This window comes from Sinocyclocheilus rhinocerous, unplaced genomic scaffold (genome assembly GCF_001515625.1).
Source record: "Sinocyclocheilus rhinocerous isolate Xijiao unplaced genomic scaffold, SAMN03320098_v1.1 scaffold25, whole genome shotgun sequence".
In the NCBI taxonomy this organism is placed as follows: Eukaryota; Metazoa; Chordata; class Actinopteri; order Cypriniformes; family Cyprinidae; genus Sinocyclocheilus; species Sinocyclocheilus rhinocerous.
Window position 1 is genome coordinate 788881 of NW_015647048.1, and position 26229 is coordinate 815109.

The 26229-nt window shown below is 35.4% G+C and overlaps 1 pseudogene; it reads right to left on the reverse strand.

Annotated features, from left to right (window-relative positions):
• LOC107708602 (adhesion G protein-coupled receptor L2-like) overlaps positions 1–23711 on the reverse strand; it is a 112857-nt pseudogene extending 89146 nt beyond the window's left edge.
• Between the last annotated feature and the right edge of the window lie 2518 nt (positions 23712–26229).

Genomic DNA, 26229 nt, shown 5'->3' on the forward strand with positions numbered 1-26229 from the left:
TTCTTAAATGTTGTTTATATGTAGTTTAGTTATTTATTTTTTCTATTTTCACTTGTTTCTCACCATGAATGCAGCTGTGGCAGCCGACATGGCACAAAATTATCAACAAACAAAAATCTTGACTGCTGAGATATAGCCATTTAAAAAATGTTACACTTTATAAATTGTCTGTGAAGTTAAATTAGTGTCAAAAACTTAAAAAATATATATATATATTTAGGCCAGTGGCGGCGCTAGGGCGGGGCTTGATAGGGCTATAGTCCCGTCAGAAACTTTCCTAATGATATTCCTGTTTTTAACTCCCAGTGTCACTTTCATTAACATTGAAAAATAAACATTTAAAAAACTAAAAAAAATAAAAAAAAAGTGCCTAATATGTGGCCTATAAACAATTGACATTATGGGGAAGGGGTTAATTAGGTGTGCAGATATAAACACGTATATAACAATATAGTAGGCATGAAAATAGTACTATGTCCAAATGCACAGTATTCATAAAACAGTAGGCAAGATACTGAACTGCGTAATCATGTCACTTTACTATCCCATGAGGCCATGGGAGAGGATTTGTGAAGGACAGCTAAGTGATGCAACTGATGCTGGTAGATCACTAGATAAGAGCCTTATTCCTCGGCTGGGATCGTGTAGAGCCCTTTGAAGTTGCACTGAAACTGCAATTTGGACCTTCAACCCGTTGATCCCCATTGAAGTCCATTATATGGAGAAAAATCCTGGGATGTTTTCCTCAAAAAACTTCATTTCTTTTCGAATGAAGAAAGAAAGACTGACATCTTGGATGACATGGGGTTGAGTAAATTATCAGGAAATATTTATTTATTCTGGAGTGAACTAATCCTTTAACTGACGTGTGAGCGCACACACAAACACACACACACACACACACACACACACACACAGAGATCGGAGATTGTGCAGCGCACACAAAGAAACATCCAGGAGCACAGAAACGTCTTGTCAGCGCTGCCAAGTGACTTTTATTAATAAAATAGCTTCGATACTGAATCACTACATTATATCTCTCAGCAACAAGGGGGTAAAATCAACTAAAGTAACTAAACTCACAGTTTGTAGAGACAGACACGCTGATGCAGGTAACTCACACGCAACTTTCATCTCTCTCTCAAAATGGCCATATTTCAGAAAAAGAGCCGAGTAGTTTGCATCACTGGATATAGCTGTCAGCCATTTAACATTTCTATCATAAAACAGTTGACTAGTATTAAATGATTTGCAACTTCAAAAATCTCTTAAAATCTCTTTTAACATTAAACTGATGCTTTGCGCTGGAAGTCACGCTCTGATGCTGTGACCAGCCTAAAAATGACACTTTTTGTCATCCTAAAAACAGCGCGCTGTGTAATGGAGTTCAGCAGATCAGTGCAAGACTTTCAGATATTGGGTAGTCTGGCCATTAGTAGTTATTGGGGGGGACTCAATGTCTATGATGGTTACGGCCCTAATCCAAAGGACACTTTACTATCCCATGAGGCCATGGGAGAGGATTTGTGAAGGACAGCAAAGTGACGCAGGTAGATCACTGCAATGACAACATGAGGAATGTAGTATTACAGCCGGATTACATTCATACAACACAGAACATACTTTTTAACAGTCGTAAAGTAATTACTTATTCAAAAGAGAGCATGCGATTGCTTTTTGTTTTGTTATTTAGGCTATTCAATTCTGACTTGATGTATTCTTTAAAAATGTACTTGACATGTTCTTTTCATTACACTAAAAACAGTTTTCAAAGTAAAGCAAGCTACCGAGGCACTAATAACTTCACTTATCCCTCATGAAAAACACATTTTTGTTACATTTACTTTCTGTCTTTTGATTTTGCTGTGAAACATGACTTGACCTACACTGCAAAATGAATTATTTACATCATGTTCAAACCTCGTTGTTATAATGAGAGGATCCACGAGAGCACAGATCTCTGGCGTTTTGAGTGAATTCTGACTAACTGACTAACTAGTTCATGCACTCAACAGACATGTCTACAATTTCAGGATCGAGAACGCAGGACTATGAAATAACACATCGAAGAATCAAAGCAGAACACATTCAATTTGCAAATTAAAACCAAAAACACCAATATTTCAAACAGATGAACTTGACATTGTTATTAATCTGAACGGACGTGAGCTAAACAATGACACTACTTTCTTTTAGAGCTGTTTTACAGCAGAGTCGCCATAGCCTCCATTAACACGTTTAGCTGGAAAGTGTTCCACATTAACTGAATACAGTTGTACAATATCTCTAAAAATGCCACTATCATTACAGAGGGTCTTACCTTCTGAAGTTTGTATGAAAATCACGGCTAACACAAGCCCATGCACCAAGGAACGTTTCCACAGTGAAGTAGCCATGTTGGTTATTCAAGAGCGTCTCCAGATGCTGGACAATAGTTCAGATTGTAAAGAGGATCTAGACAGTATGCAGGCCACGCAGACATCAGCAATCTGCCACTCTCCACCTTTCACCATTCATGCTCCGTCTGAAAGCACATTAAAGGCAAAATAATTAGCATTGTGAATTGGGATCACCAAAACAGAAATCATATCACTTGTACATCAAGTTGTAAAATCTGAAAACACTGAGTAGCTAGGTTTGTAATCAGACTGATGTGTTGGTAATGGGATGGATGGCTCAAAAGAGCTTGTGACTAAACCTCGTAACGCCATCGGATCCTCAGACTGTCAGCGAAACCTCGTAACTCCGATCTCTGCTTATTCGCAATGCAAGGATAAATAAAGAACTGATGTTTGAATAAGTACAGCATTTTCTTTACTCCAGAAACACTGTCTATAAAGGCTAATGTTTTTTTGTGTGTGTGTTTCAAGAGCGGAGAAGTCTTGGCATTTGCCGTCTAGTTGTAGCTAATATACTGTCCTGTGCATAGCACTTCATCTTTTATACCATGAGATTTTGGCCAAATGTATTCAACAACAACAAAAAAACTGTGCAACCATATAGCTACAATAAACTTTATAACCTGTAAGTTGATGAAAATGCAGCCGTTAATGACGGACAAACACAGATCTCTGGCATTCGCTGGTCAAAAACCTCGTAACTCCATTTGAGCTTGATTTTCATAAAATGTTAATATTATAATGGCACATACAAGTGTCTGATGATCACATATAAAGCCACAATACCAGTTTTATATCAAATCTAAAGAGGGAATCTATTAAACACATTTTAATACAACTGTGGCTGTCACAAGCTATCAAATGCAGCTTTGCCTGGCTCTAAATGTAAATGAAATGCAACTGGATATTTAAAAAAAAAAAAATCCCACCCTGACTTCTTGTTTCAGTTGGAAATACATCAACACATTGAGAAAAACTGCATTCATCAATCCACTTCACGAGTGAGCATTAGATGACTGCAAAGATAAATCTACATGTAAAATCTGGGGTCTGAGCAAAATTAAATAGCCAACATCAGTGATACAGAAAAATCTTTATTAGCAGCCAAAAACCAATATGGCTTACAGAAATACTGTGCATTCCTCACTTTGTCAACCAATTCAACAAAAGCTATTTTTCTTTATGCAAGATGAAAGCAGCCATCTCATATCAAATAAAATGTTTCAGAACATCAACGGAGTGTGAGAAAGGCTGGGAGAGTGCAAATCAATGTCAATTACAAGCCAGATTTTTGAACAAAAATGAGCACAGATTTGCAAAACTCACAGCCGAAGTACTCGGTTGTTGTGACTCAGTTACCATTTTAGAAGAAAAAGTTGTATTACTGAAATGCCCTAATGCAGAATCATATCTTATCTGCACATGTTTCAAAAGAAGTTGTCAAGGTTGAATACATTTCACGTAAAATACAGTAAAAACAGTAATATTGTGAAATATTATTATAATTTAAAATAGCTGTTTTCTATATGAATATCTGTTAAGATGTAATTTATTCCTGTGATCAAAGCTGTATTTTCAGCATCATTACTCCAGTCTTCAGTGTCACATGATCTTCAGAAATCATTCTAATATGCTGATTTGCTGCTCAAGAAACATTTCTGATTATTATCAATGTTGAACACAGATGTGCTGCCCAATATTTTTGTGGAAACTGATGCACACTACCATTCAAATATTTGGAATAAGACTAAAAATAATAATTCTTAAATTCAACAAGGACGCATTAAATTGAACAAAAGGGACAGAAAGGACATTTCGAACGTTACAAAAGATTTATATTTTTCTTTTAAAACTTCTATTTGTCAAAGAATTCTGGAAAAAAAAAAAAAAAGTTACGGTTTCCACAAAAATATTAAGCAGCGAAAAATGTTTTTAACATTGATTATAATAAGAAGCATTATTAATAATTAAGCACCAATAATTATTAGAATGATTTCTGAAGGATCATGTGACACTGAAGACTGGAGTAATGATGCTTTCCATCACAGGATAAATTACATTTTACAATATATTCACATATAAACAGTTTTTTTAAATGGTATTTTTTAAAGTTATTTTAAAATTGCAGAAGATACTTCATCAATCTTATTTATTACAAACTTTTTTACCAATGTTCTGATGAAATTGGATTGGATCTTACTGTAGGCCTCAAAATAGTCTCCAGTTCATAATACAATCTTTTTTTCCAGGACATAATGGATTTCAGTGTAAGTACCTCTGGATGTCTGAGTGGCGTTCTACCTTTACATTCCACTGTGTTTTTGAAGATTACAGACAGATCTTCCATATCCCTCGACTCACCCTGAGGTACATCTAATTACTGTGGCAACAGGTTGAGTTAATAAACTATAAAAAAATCACCTCTCTTTTGTGTGTGTTTGTGTTTCCCGGTTATCAAACACATTCAGGCTCAAGCTCATAACACAATGTCAAATGCTGAAGACAGATGACATGTCATGCTCACTTTGTTCACAAATTCATTCCCACTGACATGCGTGTCTGCACAAACTAAATAATACTTTCCTCTTCCTCAAAAAAAAAAAAAACCTACAATGCACTGGCTCAGTATTTATAACGCAGGTAGGAATCCTGTGCAATGGTGCACTTTGAAGAGTGCTTCATCAAAGCTCCCTCATCATCAAGTGCACTGATTATTTTATAATGAACCCAAATATAAACACTGTGCCATATTCACAGCTCTGCTGATGTGGATGAAAAGAGACAGAAAAAGTTTGAACAAAACGTTCCATACAGTAGACTAAATTTAATTATGTTTCATAGCACGAAATGTTCTTGCAGATGCATTTAACATCAGATCAGACATCCGTGTAGAACAAAAACAATTTTGTGCAATGTCACACTTGGCATGCCGAAGCAGTGTGGTTTTAGAAATCAAACGCTTGTACTTAATTTAACGCATTTATTGTTAAATAATTAGCAAGGGCACATTGAACACCGAAAAACAACACCGCAAATTCTGAAGCACCCAGAGAATTGCCAAAAATTAATTCTCTCCTCATCTAATCACCCTCATGCATCCCAAATGTATGACTTTCTTTCTTCAGATGAGCACAAACTGAGATTTTTGGGAAAAATAATCCATCTCTGTGAGTCCATAAAATGCAAGTGCATGGGTTCCTCAAAGTTGACGCTTAAAAAAAACACACAAAATGAACATGATGGTAATCCACGCGACCCCAGTTGATGAATCAATGTCTTCTGAAGCAAAACAGGTGTGTGTGAGAAAAATACTATTATTCTAAACTTATTAAACTATAAACCACCACTTCCGGTCAACCGTTATATGTATTTTTTTTTCACACACAGTCAGGGCTGCATGATGAATCGTATTTTAATCATGATCACAATTTTTGCTTCTCTTAATTTGTTAAGCATAATATGTGCCTGCTGGTTATTTATCCTGAAAATGTATTTTAATTTGGCATTTGCGTTATCTTGCATCGGTAACTAGCCTCCACAACTTTCATGGTTGTGGTTGCCAGATGTCAAGAGCTTAAATCCCCCTTTTAGAGCGTTTCTCTTAAATGGATACATTTTCTTCCCAGTCGTTTACTTAATCTTTCCAACCTGGCAATCATGTGGTGTACTCAACCAACCATGTACTCTCTCTGCAGTACGGAAAAAGCATTGATGAGCTGAAAACACTGGTATTTCTAAATATATTTTGTTCAAATAAAAGTGTAATACAGTCAGTCTGTTTTCTTTCACACAGTCGATTGCACCGCTTGACTAAATCTGCGAGCGTACCATGCGAGTTGACATTCTCATGATTCGTGCTTATGTGAAAGTGCAATAATTCTGATGAAATATAATAAAAAAAAATCTAAAATGACAAAAATCATGATTTATAATTGTGATTATATTTTATGAGAAAAATATGTGAATCGTATGGATTCCCATCGTGGTCATTTTGTCATTTTTGAAGCATCAGCTTTGAGGAACCCGTTCACTCGCACAGTGCTGGGTAGATTACTTACAAATTGTAGCCCGTTACTGACTCCAAATTACATGATAAAAGTTGTAGTCAGTAACATAATCCATTACATTACACATTTTAGGTAATATAATCGGACTACTTTTCGATTACTTTTCGATTACTTTTGAACTAACTCACCTAAAAAATAGGATATTCATATAAAAATACAAAGAGAATAAAAATATTTTCCATTTGTTGTTATTAACAACATAAAGTGCATTAAACATTACATCAAGGTTTCTTAAACTGAGGAATGAAAAATTAAATTAAATCATAAAAATGCAAAATTTAAATAACTCATTTCAAAATAACATCAAAATAAAACACTTACTAAAAAGATTATTTGTTTGTTTACCTGCATGTCATGTGATCATTAACCAATGTCAGAGACCCATGAACAAGCAAATGTGCTCATTTATTACCTTAAAATCTCAGGGGCTATTTCAAGTAAATATATTAGGTGAGAGCGGTTTGGCTGACCAAAAAAAAAAAAAAAGGTTTATTCCATGTAAATAAGAAATAACATGAATATATGCATTTCAATATGTTTGAAATACAAAAGCCTTCCAAAGACAAAGACTTGTGTGAATTATAAGTAATCACGTAATAATTAAAAAAAACTAACTTTAATTTGATTACGAGTATTTTAAAATGAAATATAATCTAATTACAAGTGCTTAATTTTCAGAATCTGATTATGTAATCAGATTACATGTAATCAGTTACTACCCAGCACTGCACTCGCATTATATGGACTCACAGAGATGGATAATTTTTATAAAAATCTGTGTTCATCTGAAGAAAGCAAGCCATAAATACATGGGACAGCATGAGGGTGAGTGAATGATGATTGAAATCATTTTTGGGTTGAGTATGCCTTTAAGGCCGAATATTTTATACACCTCGCAAATACACAATTAGGAGAATCAAGGCCTAATCACATACAAATTAATCAGCCTTATCTCTAACTGTGCATTCATGTAGGAAAGCATATAGTGCAATGCATTATGGGATTAGGGGTCCAAATATCCTGAAATAAGAGTGAATCTACAAGTGGGGAGCTTCAACGATCTGCGATCACGGACGTAATCTGCCGGAAAAAATTAGTGGTCGACCGATATGGATTTTTTGACAGCCGATACCGATACTGATGCCGATATCTTGGAAAACAGGGTGGCAGATGGCCGATATAATTTTATTTATTTTAATTCATATTTAAGAAATCTGAAATAATTTGAAAATGGATCAAAAAATAAACGTGTAAAATAAACATACTTATACTCTAGAAGACAAAGTATATTTCACAAATAAATAAATATTTAATAAAAATATAATTAAAAAGGAAGTAAACACTGAAACCAACAGGGCACTCAGTAATCTGGGAAGTTTGTGTGCATTGGGATTTGGGTCCCGCCTCGAACACATCGGCCAAACAGAAAAACATATCGGCCGATATATCGGCCTTGGCGATATATCGGTCGACCACTAGAAAAAATCCCTCAGCCTGCTGAGACTGAAGACGCTGATGCTGACAGACCGGGATAAACATGCTTTATTTCTCTTCATCATCACGCTCAAACACTCACACTGCTGAGAAACATGCTCACTGTATGTCTGGAGGCTTAATCGCAGGAGCCCACCATTCTCATCCCCATAAACACCACTTTGTTTGGCAGATTTCAGACTGGATTTGTTCTGACTTGAAATAAAAGGATTATATAGCTTTAGAGAGCTTTGCGCCATTCCTGACTGAGGCCTGAATTTTTATTTACTTCTTCTCCATGAAGGAGAGATCTGAAATACTAGAAACATGCACAATGAGACAATAATCAAGCATTTGATTCCATACTAGGGATGCACGATATTATCGGACTGATATCGGAATCGGCCGATAATGGCTTTAAATGTAAATGTCGGCATCGGCCCGATATGAAAAATTATGCCGATATGTCTTGCCGATAAGAGGAATACATTAACTCACATGTGCTCAGGGTGTGCTAGTGATTAGATCAAGTCAGCAGTGTGGCTCATTCTTGAAGCAACGTTTTGTCTGAATGACGATTAGATTCACTCTTTTGCATTGCTGCATTTAATCTGAGAATGCACGTACAGAATGATGCGTTCGGTGTATGATAGAGTAAACAGTAATAGCACGTGCAATGGCAGCAGCCTCCCCCAGGCCCGCCCATTCGTTAAGGAGTTTTAATCTATTAATATGTAAAATATTTTGCTTATAATTTCTGCACAGGAGAGACTTGGTGTTGTTGCCAAACAAAAGGAAATATATCGGTATCGGCCAAAATAAGTTGAAAGATATCGGCATATGGGATATCGGCAAAAATCCAATATCATGCATCCCTAAAGGAGACAAAATACTGGACGTTTTTGATGAATCTAACTATAATCTAACTAAGTTTATAGGAAAATTTTGTGCAGCTGAATTGGGGTTAAATATGACTGTCACAAGATCCATTTTTCATATTAAATTAATAATGAACTATTATTAAAGAACTACTCTTAAAATTAGGGCCCTATGAAATCAGTTTTATTTTTTCCCAAATTTTCCATTTTCATTTTTCTGGACACCATCTTAATGGTTACATTAAATTTTATTTATGCAATTTAACAGCGATTATTACAAGGATAGCAAAAAATGCATTTTTAGAGCACTATGAAATACATTTTTTTTCTTCAAATTCCACTTTATTTTTCCCAAATTCCGTGTCTTACATTTACATTTTTGGGGTTCAATTTTAATGGTTTAATTAAATTTTAATAATCAAACAGCATGTCTAATCAATTGAAGCTTTAAAACATTAACAACTTAACTTAATAGTTTATTACTTTTTTATGATAATAAGGCCCTATGAAATGTTTAATTTTTTTCTTAAATTCTGTGTTGTGTGCTTAAATTTTTCTGGATTTATTATTTAATAAAAATGTATTCATCAAAAGTGGTGGTAATAATACAAAGGCATAGGAAAAATTAATTTACTCTTAAAATGTAATCAAATGAAAATGAAACCATTCCTTTTATTTTTGGCAGCCTGGAGGACACGAGATCAAATATGGCTCGGTTTGTGAGTGTGACATTCATCCCAGAGCTTCCTGAGAGTTTCTAAGACAGGGAGGAACTGAATGAACGTGGGAAGAAAAGAATGGAAAAGCAAAAGAAAAGGGTGGGCGGGTCAACCAGGATGATTGACAACTAGTGAGTGTCGCTTGACCTCTCAGGGTTCGTCTCCAACTATTCTTGACAGGCTTAAAGAAGCAGAACATAAAAGAGCTGGAATGTTAATTTATTTTCAATTGCCAGGACCAAGATGGGACAAAATAAAGAATGCATAAATGCATGCATAGCAAGTGAAACAGGCACAAATGAGATGGAAAGCTGCAACCAAAATTTAGCTCAAACGCAGCTAATTAAAGACATGAAGATGTATTTATTTTTATTTTTTCCAAAGAGGATTATAAAAGTGTCAAAAAGTAACCCAACTGTCATAAGATTCACAAGATAACTTCACATTTGATAGAACACAGATTCTATTCAAGATGTAAATGTGAGAAATATTTTTGAAATCTCTTTCTCTCTATCAATCATGGATTTCTAAAATTATCACAACTAATTCAAAAGATCAATGTGATTTTGATCAGCATGTCCAACACATTCAGTCACTTGACTGTGGTTTATATAGACAGCTAACAATTATACAACTTTTATTCATTTATTTATTTATAATGTATTTTTTTATTTGTTTGACAAATGGCATTTGCTTTAATTATTATAAAGAAAAGTCTATACATTTACCCTGATTTATTGTTTGTAGGTTAACCATTTAATAATACCTGGTTTACTGGTTAGAAGAATTTACCAAAATGTGCATCTCTATTTTCCTCAGAATAAAATGTCTCCTTTATGTATTAAAGCTTTATGTATTTTAACACCCTTGAGTAAAATGAAATATTACTTATGTATAAGCCTACCATAAGTACTCGTTTTAAGTTTTAAGAACAAAAATAGATTAAATATCAGCCTGACATCATTATATTTATGTTGTCAACTAGCCAGCATTAGTCAATAAAAAAAAGATTAGAGTATTGATCTGCAAGTAAGCAAATGTTTTATTTTATTACAAAAACCGGTCCTACACAGTCAGAAAAAAAGGTACAAAAGCTGTCACGGGACGGCACCCTTTCAAAACGCACCAATATGGTACTAACATGCATCTTTTAGGGGTAAATAAGGCATAGGTACCACCTCACTGACAGCTTTTGTTATTAAAATATCAAAGTTATTGATAGTGTTCAAACAAGTGAAAAATAATCAAATATGCCATCAATAAATATAGAAGAAAAATGTCATGACAACACAAACCTATTTAAAACAGATGCCACATGGGGCAAAATAGCTCAAAACTGTGCCTGCTGCAGAGAAATTCAGTTATTTTAACCTCATTTATAGATGTGATCTTTGATGTAGAAATGTGCATATGTCCATATTCAACAGTTTCATACAACGGGCTCAGCAGAGAACCTTTATACAGCAAACAATATGATTTTCATTTAAAATAATCAGTACTAAATTTCAGCATTAGTAGAGCCATCAGTTGTGCATTCACGGCCACACTCTCAAGCTCTGAAAAGCTCACAGTTCTTTGCTCAGTTTTTGTTCAGACATTATTTGATCATGCTTTGTTGTGTTGGCAAGTAAAAAGGTACCGATTCCATGGCGTTTTTCTACTTTACCACACTAAACAATGCTAATACTGGGTTCAAAAGTGAATGAAAGGAAGAAAATAAACATATAAATAAATCCCCTCCAAAAACACAGCTGGTGAGATGTGAGTGAGGATTGTGGAAGAGAAATGAGAGATGTGCATTCCAGTGGAATAACTCATGAAATATTGCTCGGTTCGTGGGAAACTGTGTAAGCAGATCGCAAACAGAACACAAAGCCTACTTAATCCAAATTTATGAGCTCACCTGTCTTATTCAGCACAAATTCAAGTGCTTTCGCACTGGTGATATAACGTTTGGATTCTAACTGCATTGTTTCTTTTGTAATATATCAAGCATTGCTTTAGCTCAGATGGACCACATTATTCAACCTTGATCTGATGCTTTCCAATCCGCTTTAGACACTTGTTACAGTGGCCCTTTAAATTTATTCTTACTCACTCATACATTATGAATCCCCAGCTCCACTTTAGCAGGTGAACATCAGTGATTTTTGGCAAAGGCATTGTAATGTTTCCAATTGTATTAAGCCATTTGTGTGCAACTATGGAATCTATACAGTACGTGTCTCGCTCTTGTCTTGACGATATATTGAGGTCTTATGAAGTGAAACGATCAGTCTGTGCAAGAAATTGAACATTATTTGCTACATTATTACCTGTAATCCGAGCCTCAGGTAAATAGGGAAATATGATTCTTCTTGGCGAACTGGTTCTTTCAGACAGTTCGTTTCAATGAACTGGTTCAAATAACAGATTCACCAGTTCGTTTACGCAATCACGCAACGACATCACGCATACACAATATTATTAAACCACCCAATGATGTGAAACACGGATGTTTTACATGTCCAAAGCATATAAAGTGAATAAATACATTTTAATCAACTCACCTTTTTACATAAACAATGACAAACCATAAAAACTTTAATTTGGCCCCTTCAGTCAAGCTCTTGGTTCACACGTTTTTATCAGCGGCTCATCAGTTCTTCAGCTCGAGTCTAAACTAATTCTAGAACCATTTATATGCCAGTAATTTGGCTCATTTCCAATCCGAGTGACTGTCAGGCATCCAAAAGAGACTTTTAATTGTGTAACTTGTAGATCTGTGCTGCTTGAGCCACGAACTGATTCAGACTGTTCAGTCCAATGAACCGGTTCAAAAGAATGATTCGTTCGTGATTCGTCACTCTGGACCGTTTGCCTGAGGCTCTGGAGGTAATAATGTTGTAAATAATGCTTAGTTTCTTACACAGAGCGATCGTTATGCTTCATAAGACCTCAATATATATATGTTCAGGAGTCACGGGTATTAATTTTGCGTTGTCTGATATGTTTTTTTGACTCTCACAGTGACTGTAGCCATTTGACTCGCACAGTTTCAGCTAAAAATCTTCTTTACTGTTCTACTGAAGAAAAACAGTCACTTCTTGGATGGCCCGAGGCTGAAGTAAATTAACAGCAAATCTTAATTTTGGGGTGAACCATCCCTTTAACAAACTAAGAATGATAAACGCTTTAGAAGCTTTCGTTCGTTCATGATAACTAATGTAGACAAATAAAACCTCTTTGTAAAGTGTAACCAAAGCTTTCTTAACATCTATCTTTCTTAACATGAATAAGCAACGCATTACATTTCACATTAATAATGAAGACACTACTCTTTCAAATGTACTTCAGTTAATTTGCTCTTTATTCCTTTTACCAATATTCCGTTCATAAATGCCAAAGAACAGCATAACAAAAGTGCAGTCACCACAACTTCGTTAGATTTATATCTATTGAGCTGAAATTCAAAGAGAAAGAAAATAACTTTCATGACAAACGGACAAAAGAAAAGCCTCTGCTGGATGGCAAGACTCGAATTCATTTTCTGCTCCCAATCCTCCACTCCTGCTTTTCCCTCTTCTGTCCCCCAGAACACAATTCCTTCTTGTATCTGCGCAGCTTCCCTTAGTTACCGCAGAGAGAACAAGGCAATGCAGCGGGTCCCAGTCAAAAACAAATAATTAAATATTTCACAGTCATTATTAGAGTTTTCCAAAAGAACTATTTGGTTGTTAGCATAGCCTGTGACAGCTCGGGAAAAGAGCATTATAACCAACCTTAGGTGAAGAGGACAAAACGGGAACAAGGTCCTCTGCTGGATGGCAAGACTCGAATTCATTTTCTGCTCCCAATCCTCCACTCCTGCTTTTCCCTCTTCTGTCCCCCAGAACACAATTCCTTCTTGTATCTGCGCAGCTTCCCTTAGTTACCGCAGAGAGAACAAGGCAATGCAGCGGGTCCCAGTCAAAAACAAATAATTCAATATTTCACAGTCATTATTAGAGTTTTCCAAAATAACTATTTGGTTGTTAGCATAGCCTGTGACAGCTCGGGAAAAGAGCATTATAACCAATCTTAGGTGAAGAGGACAAAACGGGAACAAGGTTTGTTTTTTGAAAAAAAAAAAAAAAAAAGGAAGCGATCAGCACTATTCATCTTTAGACTTTAGAGCAGATCCATTTGTTTAGTTGGGCTGCACAATGATTCGCATTTTAATCGCGATCACGATTTCTGCTTCTCTCGATTTACTAAGCATAATAATTGTCTGCGATATTTGCCTGCTGGTTATTTATATTGAAAATGCTTCATTTTAATTTGGCATTTGCATTATCTTGCATTGGGTACAAGCCTCCACAAGCTTTCATGGTAGCGGTTGCCAGATGTCAAGAGTTTAAATCCTCCAATCAGAGCTTTTCTCTTAAACGGACACATTTTTTTGCCCAGTGGTTTACTTAATCTTCCCAACCTGGCAACCATGCGCTTTCTCTACGTTACAGAAAAGTAGAGCTGAGCTGAAAACTCTAACATTTAATATAGTTCATTATTTCCTAAGAAACCCATGAGTGTGACCAAGACTGATTAAATTAACTTCCAAAGTAATTAAAATGTCTGACTTAAGGTTTTTCAACTGAAGAGTGGCACGGTGAAACCAACCCAAGCACCTGCCGCTTCAAGAGCTTTTTCTGCTTCAGCAATACAAGATGAGGATGTGTTTTCTGGAGAGAAAGAAAAAAAACACAGAACAGCTAAATGGGAAAAAACTGCCTAGGAGACCTTTTAATTAATCTCGCTTCGGAAGTGTGTAAAATAGCATAAAAATGTGTTAATATGGCACACAGAACAGCTAAATGGAAAAAAAACTGCCTAGGAGACCTTTTAATTAATCTCGCTTCGGAAGTGTGTAAAATAGCATAAAAATGTGTTAATATGGCATGTAGCAATGCTAAAAGCTGATATGGATTTTTTGATTGCCGATATCTGTGGCCGATACATATGATATCATACGATTTAATTTACAAATAGTAAAAATACATGCATAACAATTGCTGAAATAAAATTTATATTTATTTTACATAATATATTTACAAAATTATAAAAATGAAGAGATTTTTTTTTAGATGCAACTTTTTGATTCCGTAATTCTATTATAGAATTAGAGAAATTCACAAGTTCAGATTTAAAAAAAAAAACTGAATAAAAAGGAAGCATAAAAGTTTCGCTTCCATTATTGGCCTATGCCGATAACTACAAAATGCCAAATATCGGCCGATATATCGGCCTTTGCAATGTGTCAGTCGACAACCAATAATAGGTGGCAGTGATAAAGCACACAACCTATATTTTAAACCAATTGAATAATACATACAACAACAAAAAAGCTTCCTGAGAGATGTTTAAAGCGGTCTTACAAAAATGGGGGGAAAGCATAAATGTATTAATTTTATTGGCAGTTAATGAAGGTCTTTAAAACATCACAACACACAAAACAAGAAATACTCCTCGACTGCAACAGTAAATAAGGGAAGTGACCCTATAAGCCCACATTTATTTGGAAAAAAAAGAAAGTATGAGAGATTTTTTTTTTCACCGCAAATGAACAGTTGTTACTTTTTAAGGGCTACCCGTTTTTGTTATGTATTAATTTGACTTTATAATGTCAATATAATGTGCTGTCTGTACTTATAATTTATAATTTCAATTATATGTATGTTAAATGTTACTGTATACAACCACAAGTGTTAAACAAATCTCTGGCTGTAGTGCAACAAAACTCAATGTACTATTTTTATGACTTTCACCATTAGCAAATAGCTCAAAGCTTTGAGCACTCTTAAGAGCTCCTGATTTCCATAATTAAAACCCTGAGCAATCAGCAATCATGCTCCTGCTCGCCTGGATGATCAACACACTCGCTTTAGCATTGCATCTATAGCAGGACGGTCATGCCTCTTTATTCACACGCCTGTTTAAAATGGAACGAATCAGTGCCAATCAAGAGGGAGGGAAAGAATTAAACACCACAGCCATGTGGCTTTCTGCATCTGTTCATGTTCATATACATAAAGAAACAGAGGGCACCTTTGATTTCATCATCAATTTAGGGAAATGGAAAAGCATAAGTGGCAAAAAAAAGGTACAAAAGCTGTCACTCGGAGGGTACACTTTTGTACCTTTTTACCCCTAAGGGGTGTATATAGAGTGTATATAGTATATAGACGGTAGCCATTGACTTCCATAGTATGGAGAAGAAAAAAAAATACACAGGAAGTCAATGGCTACCATCAACTGTTGGTTTCCAACATTCTTCAAAATATCTTCTTTTGTGTTCAACAGAAGAAAGAAACTCACACAGGTCTGGAACAACTAGGTCAGCAAATGATGACAAAATTTTCATTCTTGGGTGAACTGTCCCTTTAAAGGTAAATGAATATCCCGATAAATATCAATATAGTATGATATGGAGAACAAAATAATAATTGGCCATAGAGCCCAGCCCTACTTGTACTTCAAGACAGCTGACTCTAGTACTATCCTGACCGACACACACACAAAATATGCAACATTCCTATATGCACTTCCTCTCAGCTAAAACAATCAAATTAATTAGAAATTCCCACAGAGAAGCACAAATATATTATCTCGTCAGCCTCTGAAGAGCCTGTGGTCTCTATGTATGTTAATGCAGACATTTGTTCTTGTGCAGGAGCCCGGGGCCGCCGGAGAGTCTCACAGGTCAATGCTAGTCCCTGATAGATGGAGCTACAGGACCTTTAACCATTCATCAGCCTGCTATCCACCGCTCCAACACAGCACTTCATACAGAACAGAAGGCCTCTCGCTGCCATCCATCACTCACACCTGTGTGTTTAAAACACTCTTCTCTCAAACGCTGCTAATGTGTCCTGTTCACCAACACTTACATTAGGTGTGCAACACAGCTGCTAACTTCACTTAACATGCACAGTGTCTTTGTGCATGACTTTAAATGTCAGGATTATGATGGAGTAAAAGAGTGAGGTTGCAAAGCTTGGTTTTACACTTGATATTTCTCTGTAATCCACCAAGCTCATTTCACTAACATGGTTTATTAGGATTCACAGATATTTGTATGAACCGTCGCTTTAGCACCACTGAAGCGTACAATGTTAACATAGTAACGGCATGTAACAAAGGGTTTTATGCATGCACAGCTTCAGAAAAATACAAATATGTACAAATTCCATATAGGTTTATTGTACTTTACTGATAATAAATGAGATTAAAGATGACTAATGAGACAATCTAAGTTTTATTGTGTTATTCCAGGACCTACCTTTATTTTTTATTTTTTTTACCAGCCATGAATCTGTGCGTTATTTCATAAAAAAAAAAAACAGGCAGATCTTTTTTGCAATAATTATTATTGTTATTATTAATCAATTTTATTATAAAAATTTAAATCAATAAATATCACTATAACACCACTGAATTATAAAATATTTAACAAATAATTTTAATTTATACTTTATTATTATTATTTAATCAAATTATAAAAATTAAGTCAAAGAAATATCACTATGCGACCGAGACACTGAAAAAAATTGCACATGAACGGCTCATGTGAAAAGATCACAGTGCAGCGCATCAGATTACATATTTATATCACATCATATATAATAACACTAAACCATATCATCTCAAGAATTGTTAGAATTCATTTTTAAAAGCTACCGGCCAACTGGCGAGTAACACTGTTTCATTTACTCACCCACGCTGATTTTTACTCACATTTGGCGCTTAGCAGGTGTTAATTTTAGTCCCTGCATCCATCCATCTAGAGCACAAATGACTTTCATTAAAAGTCCCATCCAAATTTCATTTAGAGATACATGTGCCATTCAGAGTCTCGCATTTCCATTCAGTGTCTTTCCAAAAAAAGTCCAAACAAGCGTATTACTTTCAATTCCAGCTTCACCAAAATCACGTCAACTCTTCTCAACGTCTTGTCTTATACTTGTCTAAATTTGCACAATCTATGGAGCGGACCTAACTTACATTTCACTACTGGTTATGTACCATATATATATATAACGGAGTATGTGACAAATAAAAAAATCTTGAATTAAAGCACTGAACAAAAACATTCATGCACACTCATCGTCTGACAGTCATCTGTGCAGCGAGCATTTCTGCCATCTGTTTTCACACAGAGTATCTGCTGAGAAACACTTCTACAGGAACATGCACTTTTTCCTCTCCAACATTTTAGCCTTCATTAGTGAATCGATGAGTGACGATGGCCATGCAAACAGTTTGTGTTTTCAGAGGAATCTGTGGCATTCCAGCACACTTCACCAGCTAAATATACAGCGACAGGAACGCTAGCGCGCGCGCTTTTTGTGTATGATTTTTGTAAGAAATCTGACCTGTAGAGATTTGTCCTGCCTCTTGGAATACAAAGCAGTCTAATAATCAAGACGAGAGGGTTTTGACAGAGCTGTCTTTGAAAACTCTATTTTAATTGCCTTTGTTCACAAAATAAAAGTTGTTAGATGATCAATAGTTCTCATCATTGTCACTCAAAAAGCTCTGTGTTTTTCAGCTCCTTGAGGATTTGGCATCTAGAGAAAGACTCTTACAATTTAATTTGTATTTTTTTATGAAAGTTACATGATTGCAAAAGTATTTGCACAAGCAAAGTAAGATTTGTGAAGATCTGCAGAAGCTATTGGTAGGTTTATATTTTCATTCACAGTATGTATTGGTAAATGCAAAGTAAGCTCTCTTTGGTTATTTAGCTATATTATGAATTCATTTTTCTGCAGAAAGTGACTTGAACTTGAATGCTGGCACATACAAGCACACCATTACAACTTGGCTTTTCTTGACCTCCTTTTTTTCTTAATAGACTCCTCGTGGAGGTCAAAGCACTTTGGCTACTGATATTCTCTATAATGTCTATGCTTAAACCTAATGGCAAAATATTGTTATATTTTTGTACATTTTCAAAAGCATTCAATTGTAATATACATCCAAAATAGGGATAAGACAGTCTAAACTTGTACACTTTCTTTAGGTTATGTTCACATTTCAGTATGTGTTGTCGTTTTCAGAACGGTTGCTTGTTGTATTAAAATGTATCGACATATCAGCTTCACCAGCTATTACACCGCAGATTAAACATTCAACATGTAATTTTATTAAAGAGAAAATATTTTAGACAATGCATTAAAGAAAATTTAGTTAGTCATACTATGTACTAGTATTAGCAACTACACTCAAAGGTACAAAAGCTGTCACTAGAGTGGTATCCTTTTTAAATGGTACAAATTTGTACCTTATTTAACGCTAAATGTTACATATCGGTTCCTTAAAGGTACATATTAGTTTTGAAAAGGCCATCGCCCCAGTGACAGCGTTTGTACCTTTTCTTCTGAGAGTGAACCATAAAATCACATTTTAGTTTTTTTTTTTTGTTTGACAGCACATAATAGCGGCAGCTTGCCTGCATGCATCCCGAATGCAAGTTTAAGCAGTAACGCGAGAAAGACACAAGACTTTCTAGGACGGCAGAAATAAGATACACAAAGCACTTGAGCATCCGGATCATTTTTGTGGGAACTTTAGCAAACTAGAGATCAGTCTCCATGCATTCATCGACTAGACTTGTGACTTTAAGGAGTGAAACAAATTCAAAGTGCATTGGGGAAACTGTTAATTACTTCAGCGCAGTCAAAGGTTGCTGTGAACACATGTACGAGGACAGGACTCTCAGACATGTGGCAAGTTAGGTCAAGAAATCCTCACTCACACGTTTGTCAGTTCATAATCCTAATGATTGTAACTAATGATCTATGGCTGCAGTTCATTGTGATATAATATAAGCATTAAAAAATTATCAACATGCATGAAGTGCATCAACTGAATTTTTCCAGATGCATCGTTCCTCATTGCAGACGGCTCCACACCATTTTTTTTCCACCAGCTCCGAGTACTAACCTCTTTCTGCCTTTCGCCCCAAGTTCTTGAGCCATTATTGCTTTCGACAGACAAAGTCTTTTGGCGGATGGAGTCAGTGAATAGCGGTTAAAGAAACCAGTGGTGTAATACGATATAACTGAATGCTCTTTTCGATGCAGTTTTCTTCTGAATGTCCATGTTCAAAGCATGCATATTGGCTTTCTTCAGCATTATTTTGACAGTGCAGCGGGATGGGATCAAGAAAAGGACCACAAGCAGAGACTTGAACAAAATGCAAAGTGTGGGAGAAACACCCCACAATGCTATCGACTCTGACAACAGCTTTCTTTCAGAACAGACCGTAAGCGGCCCGTTTTATACCTTCAGAGTGTGAAACTGCATTCAATGTGTGCCACAACTCATTACGTGTGTTACAGAGCATGATCAAGATCAAAACATCTAATCAATAGACTAATCATCCCGGTGGACTGCCGAAAGGGAATCAATTAGGTCAACTCCTGCGATTAAAACGGTCTATATTGATAAAACCGTACACATTTCTCAGATCACTGTTGTCTCCTTGGTAACCAAAGTTTCCACCAACAACTGTCAAATCTCAATTCATACAGGATTTCTTTTAATAAAAGTGTAAGAATCTTCAACAAGTTTCTTTTTGGATGACAGTAATGTCTAATAGCAAAGTACAAAGTAACTATGGTATACTGCCTAATTGCTTTTATCACTGCAAAATGTGCTAAAGACAACTATAAAGGCATGAAGATCTTATAAACATTTAACATATAAACAAGCTGCTTTGAAATGATGTGCATTGTGAAAGGTGCTAAACAAATACATTTGAGCTGGCTATACTGATGAAAAGTGTGGTTACAGTCTAACCTGTAGCTGTAACAGCTCTACGAGTAACCTGCAAGCTTATTTTTCAACCACAAATCCCGATAGAGCTGCCAAAGATCCTTAGTGAATGTTTTTTAAGAATCCACTTAAGACAAATTAAATTAACGTTAAAAAAGAAAACCTTTTTTTAAGAACATTCCAAAGTCAAAAAAGGCGTTTTGACCAGGGATTTTTCACTGGTAAAAACAATGATTAAGCAAGAAAAAGAAAAGAAAAAAATTCACATTTGAGATTTAAAAATTATTTTTGTGATTGCAAAAATAAATAAATAAATAAAAATTAAAATACATTTAGAAATTAGCTTATGAAATGAAAAAGACAATCAAACTGAATCACTGTGCGCACTTAAAAATGAAGCTTCCAAAAGAGGGTTTTTACAGTGATGTCACAGAAGAACCATTTTTGGTTCCCTGAAGAAAATTAACGTTAAAAAAGAAAACATTTTTTTAAGAACATTCCAAAGTCAAAAAAGGCGTTTTGACCAGGGATTTTTCACTGGTAAAAACAATGATTAAGCAAGAAAAAGAAAAGAAAAAAAAAATCACATTTGAGATTTAAAAATAATTTTTGTGATTGCAAAAATAAATAAATAAATTAAAATTAAAATACATTTAGAAATTAGCTTATGAAATGAAAAAGACAATCAAACTGAATCACTGTGCGCACTTAAAAATGAAGCTTCCAAAAGAGGGTTTTTACAGTGATGTCACAGAAGAACCATTTTTGGTTCCCTGAAGAACCTTTCGGAACCATTTTTGGTAACACTTTAGAATAGGGAACACTTATTCACTATTAACTACGACTTTTCCCTCAATAAACTCCTAATTTGCTGCTTATTAATAGTTAGTAAGGTAGTTGTTAAGTTTAGGTATTGGGTAGGATTAGGGATGTAGAATAAGGTCATGTAAAATAAGGCATTAATATGTGCTTAATTAGTACTAATAAATGGCTAATATTCTAGTAATATGCATGCTAATAAGCAACTAGTTAAGAGACCCTAAAATAAAGTGTTACCCCATTTTTAAATAGTTTTTAGAACTTTTTTTTTTATCTAAAGAACCTTTTTACACTAAAAAAAGAATGTTCTTCATGAAACCATAGATGCCAATAAAGAACCTGTCTTTTTTTTTAAGTGTAGTATAAATGGCAAAACGGTAAGTTTCAAAGATCTAAGACTAACTGTGCGCCTCAGTTGAGCCATACTTTGGGAGTGGGTGGTGGTGATGCTGGTTCAAGTCTTTAGCAACCACTTTGTCATGTAAAAAAAAAGCACGCTTGGAAACGAAGCGCTAGAAATCCCAGACAGTTGATGTGAGCTGAGATGGCACTTCCTCTAAAGACATGCACAACAAATGGAGCGCGCCACAACTGCGCATTTGTTCATGTGAGTTCACTCTCTGCATTCAAATGAACGAGCGCTAAACAATGACTCATAATACAGATATGAGGCTGAACATTTCATACATTTCAAATGTAAACTGCGGGGGTTTCCATGCGGATGAGTCCTTTATTTATTTATTTATTTATAGCCTATATCTTTAGGTTATCCGCATACTTGCCAAATTAGGTAGGCTAATTAAAGTAAAATGCATTCAGTTTTTTTTTATTGTTTGTGCTCATGTGTCACATCATGTTGTACATGAGAGCTTGCTTTCAGGTTTATTTCGCTGTGCTTCATTTTACTGTTTTTGAACGTCCTGTGTGAACACCTAATCCGAATTCAAATTTGACAACTGTGTTGCTGTTTAAGATCCAAACTGAAGCTTGCATAAGTATTTTTTTTTAAGTTAAGTAATATATCGAGGCAAAATGTGAAAATGCTTCGTTTCAATTACAAATCGTTGCATTTGATTGTGTTATTGCCTGTATGTGGCAAACAGCAGAAGATACACCATCAATTGCTCTGCATAGATTCAAATGACAAACGCCAGCTCCATGAGTGTGCTTCTCATGAGATAACTGTGACATGAGCAGCTCACAGCATGGTTAATAATGCATGTGCAGTAAAATGATCTTAATTTAGCTGCAGTGCATTGACCTTCAAAAAGCAAACAAAATCAACTGAATATTTTTTTTTGCAATTTTATTGAAAAAGGGCTTGTCCCAAAATATCATAGGACAATATTTTATTTATATCAAAATATAAATAAAATATTGTAGTATGCCAATCACACACACACACACATACATATTGTGAGTCACAAAAGCCAGAATTGAAAAGAAAAGTGGGCTTTTAGCTATAGTTTGAGAAACTATTCTGTCTCTCATAGTGTTTTTGCCCCATAAATTTTCATTGTATTGCACTGGTCTCTGTATTTGTCCTATAGAGATAATTGTAGGACAGATAAGCATGATGTATTGCCTCCTACGGAAATCACATCTGGCCCTCATCCTGTTCTTTTCAAAGAAAAAAAAATGTATTTCTAAGATAAACTGCCCCGTTTTTACATTACTGAAACAATGCACGCACAATTAGGCGACCCTGCATGCTTTCAACCCTTTAATTAAATCTTCAAAAAGTATTAAGTGAGATCTTGATCCTCCCGTCCCAGTGTTTTAACACCCGAGTCTGTGGATGTGTAGAAATGCAAAAGAGAAAAAAAAACACCCCACGGTATTCAGACGCGTAGTGCGTAAAATGTAGATATGGATAGTGTGAAAGATACTCACAGATTGAGGAACAGTCCCAGCAGATCTACTGACGCAATAAAAAGCGAGGGGTTCTAAGTCACCTCTAAATCAGCGCACAAAGACTTTCATCGCGCGCTCAGGTAGATCGCAGATCCGCGCAGTCCACAAACCCGCATTAGGCCTACGAATATGGAACGCTGAGAAAAGCGAGCACCCAGGTCACATTAAAAAGGAGCATTTCGTCGTTTCCAACAGCCGGGGTTGTCCCGCTCCATGCAACACTCGGTTTCGGGCAGAGCGCAATGAATGCGCGTTTGAATCAAAGCCACGCGCCTCCTCGTCGCCGCGATGGCCCGACGCGTTTCCCTCTGAGCGCCCGTTTGCGGGACCGGGACGGGACTTGCCGCACACTGTGTCGTTTTCAAAAAACTTGAGGGAAATTCCACTCGTTTCGTACTACTGCGGAAAGTGAAGCTCGATCCAGGAGCAGAAAGACGGCTTGCGCGTCGAGCCGGCTGCGTGTCTCACTGCAGAGGCGCGCTGGAAAACCCGCGCTGGGGTTCAACGCGGAGCGGAGCGGCACCTGGCTTACAAAGTCAAACCCATTCAAGGGGCCATAAACCTCATTGAAGCCTCTCTTCTCAACAACTGTTCAAACACTGCCAAAAGTTTGCCTTGGGACGGTGCTATAAAATCTTACTTCCTCCAAAGCACTGCTCTGTGTACTGAGCCATATTCAGATACTTTATATACAGCGCTGCTCAGATTAGGTTACAAATTGTAATCCGTTACTGATTACTAATTACATGATGGACATTGTAGTTTGTAACTTAATCTATTGGATTACACATATTAGGTGATGTATTCTGACTACTTTTTTATTTTATTCTTTTATTTATATTTATTTATTTAGTTAGTTAGTTATTTATTTAAATTATATATTTTTTTAACTCGCAAGAAAATCTATTCCATTCCCAAACTGGGGTTTGTGAAGGAACTGCAGGGGTTTGTAATCATGTGATCTAATAAAAAGTAACATGTAATTTGATTATTAGTATTTTAAAATGTAATAATGTAATTACAAGTACATACTTTTTGGAATCTGATTACATAATCCAGATTACATGTGATTATATGTAATCAGTTACAAATATATATATATTTATATATAAGTTTTCATTTTAATTTTAGTTAAAGTTTTAGTAATTTTGTTGTATGATTTTGTCAGTTTTAGTAGTTTTTGTCTATGTAATTTAATTTCATTTTAGTTATTTTAATGCATTGAGTTAAACTCAATTAAAATGAGAACTGTTTACTAAAATACAATTATTTTATACTTTAGTTTATTTCAGTTAATGTTTATTTTACTTCAAGCAATAAAAATGTTTTTATGGTTTTAATTTTAGTTTTATTTAACTCTAATAACCCTGATTACAGTATTACCTTTTTTGAACATCTTCATAGTGTATTTATAACATTACAGACAATTATTACAAACACATTTCGATTGTGTAATCACTTTACAATTATGTTACCATTGTAAAACGAACTGTAGCAACAGTAATTGAAACTTTTTTTTACTTTAGTTTATTTTCAATACAGCTACTGCAGTCCTAGTTAGTTACAGTTTGCGGACCGTTTTTCATAACAAAAAAAACCCCATGTTGTCACCTAAAGGCTCAAGCATTAGCATCCAAATGGACTGGTTTTAATTCAAAGTCAAAGTATTATTTACATGACTACAATTTAGATTATGAGCTCTTAAAAAAAAACACTTTTTAAAGTGTAATGAAGTGACATGCATGGTTGTTTCTAGTAAATATTAGTTGAATTATGGTTGATAAGCACAAACTATTTGGCCAATCCGGTTATACTGTCACACACTGGTCGCTTCGATTCAAGCAGGAAAATGAGCAGCATGACTTCTCTTAGATTAAGGAGGATATTCAGGACAAATCCTTGTGGCTGAGGAATGAGGTTTGGAGAAGAGTGGGATCCGCTGGAAGTGCAGAGATGAATGAATCGGTCTCAGTGGAAACTTGAGCCGCATGCAGTCATCTCAACACTTCACCCAACAAAAAAATGTTTGTCCAGCCATTTGTTCCCAGTGGTGTGAGTAGTATCTCCCCTGAGTAATACCTCTGGGGCCCCGGCCCGCCTCAGGATAGTCAGGAACAAATGACATGTGCTGCAACTATAGCTGGCTTTTGAAACGTATCAGTTTTGTCATTGCGATTCCTGTTCAGACAAGAATTTCTTGGGGGAAAAAAAAGCAAGAACAGTTTTAATTTTAAGAAATGAAACCCAGTCTCAGCTGCAAAGAGAGCATGAGAAAAGTAAAGAGATTTGTTTCAACGCACATCTTCATTTCCTCACCAGCATACTGTATATCTGAAGGGACGACAGATTTTCTCATTTTGCTATACTGCGCTTACATAAATAAAGTTACGCACTGCTTCAGAAAAAAGATGAATTTCCATCTTTTTTTTTCATCGCAAGAATATAGGCAGGTCAGTAGGGTCTCTTACACGTGGCGTCAATATTAATAATATTTTAAAAAAGGAAAGGAGGCACACAAGGGAAGCAATGAATTTGGGTCAGATTCACGAGATGCAAAGCAAGTGGATTAGAGCTGGGCTCTCACATATTAATAGGCATAAAGAATAGCAGGATAAGTGAAAACAGGTGAAACATTGCAATTTGAGCAAAAAAATATATTTTTTAAAGTATTTAAAAATATATTTTGCCCTCCACATATTTGACATATTTCAATCCAAGAAAATACATTCACATATGTCACACTTGAGCACATTTTTGTCTTGCACATGTGAACATATAGATCATTTGAAATCAGCAAGGAACATATACTTTACAATTTCCCAATATAAATCGCAATATATATATAAAATATGAAACATTCATAAATCTAGTTTTGATCTCTAGTAGGCTATTCCATCCACATTTGCATTTAGCCTACATATAAGGATGGATAGCCTAAATGTATGAAGGATGAAACTAAATATATTTTCAAATAAAAATATATATATATTTCATTGAGCTGTTTTTAATATATATTTAGCATATATTTAAAATATATCCCTGCAATTGGGTTCACATTCATCTGTGTATGCACTGACAATTAAACTTTTCATGACACATTTTTCAAATGGTAAAGCCTAAGAAAAACTTAAAAAATGATTTAAAATAATAATAATTAAGACGT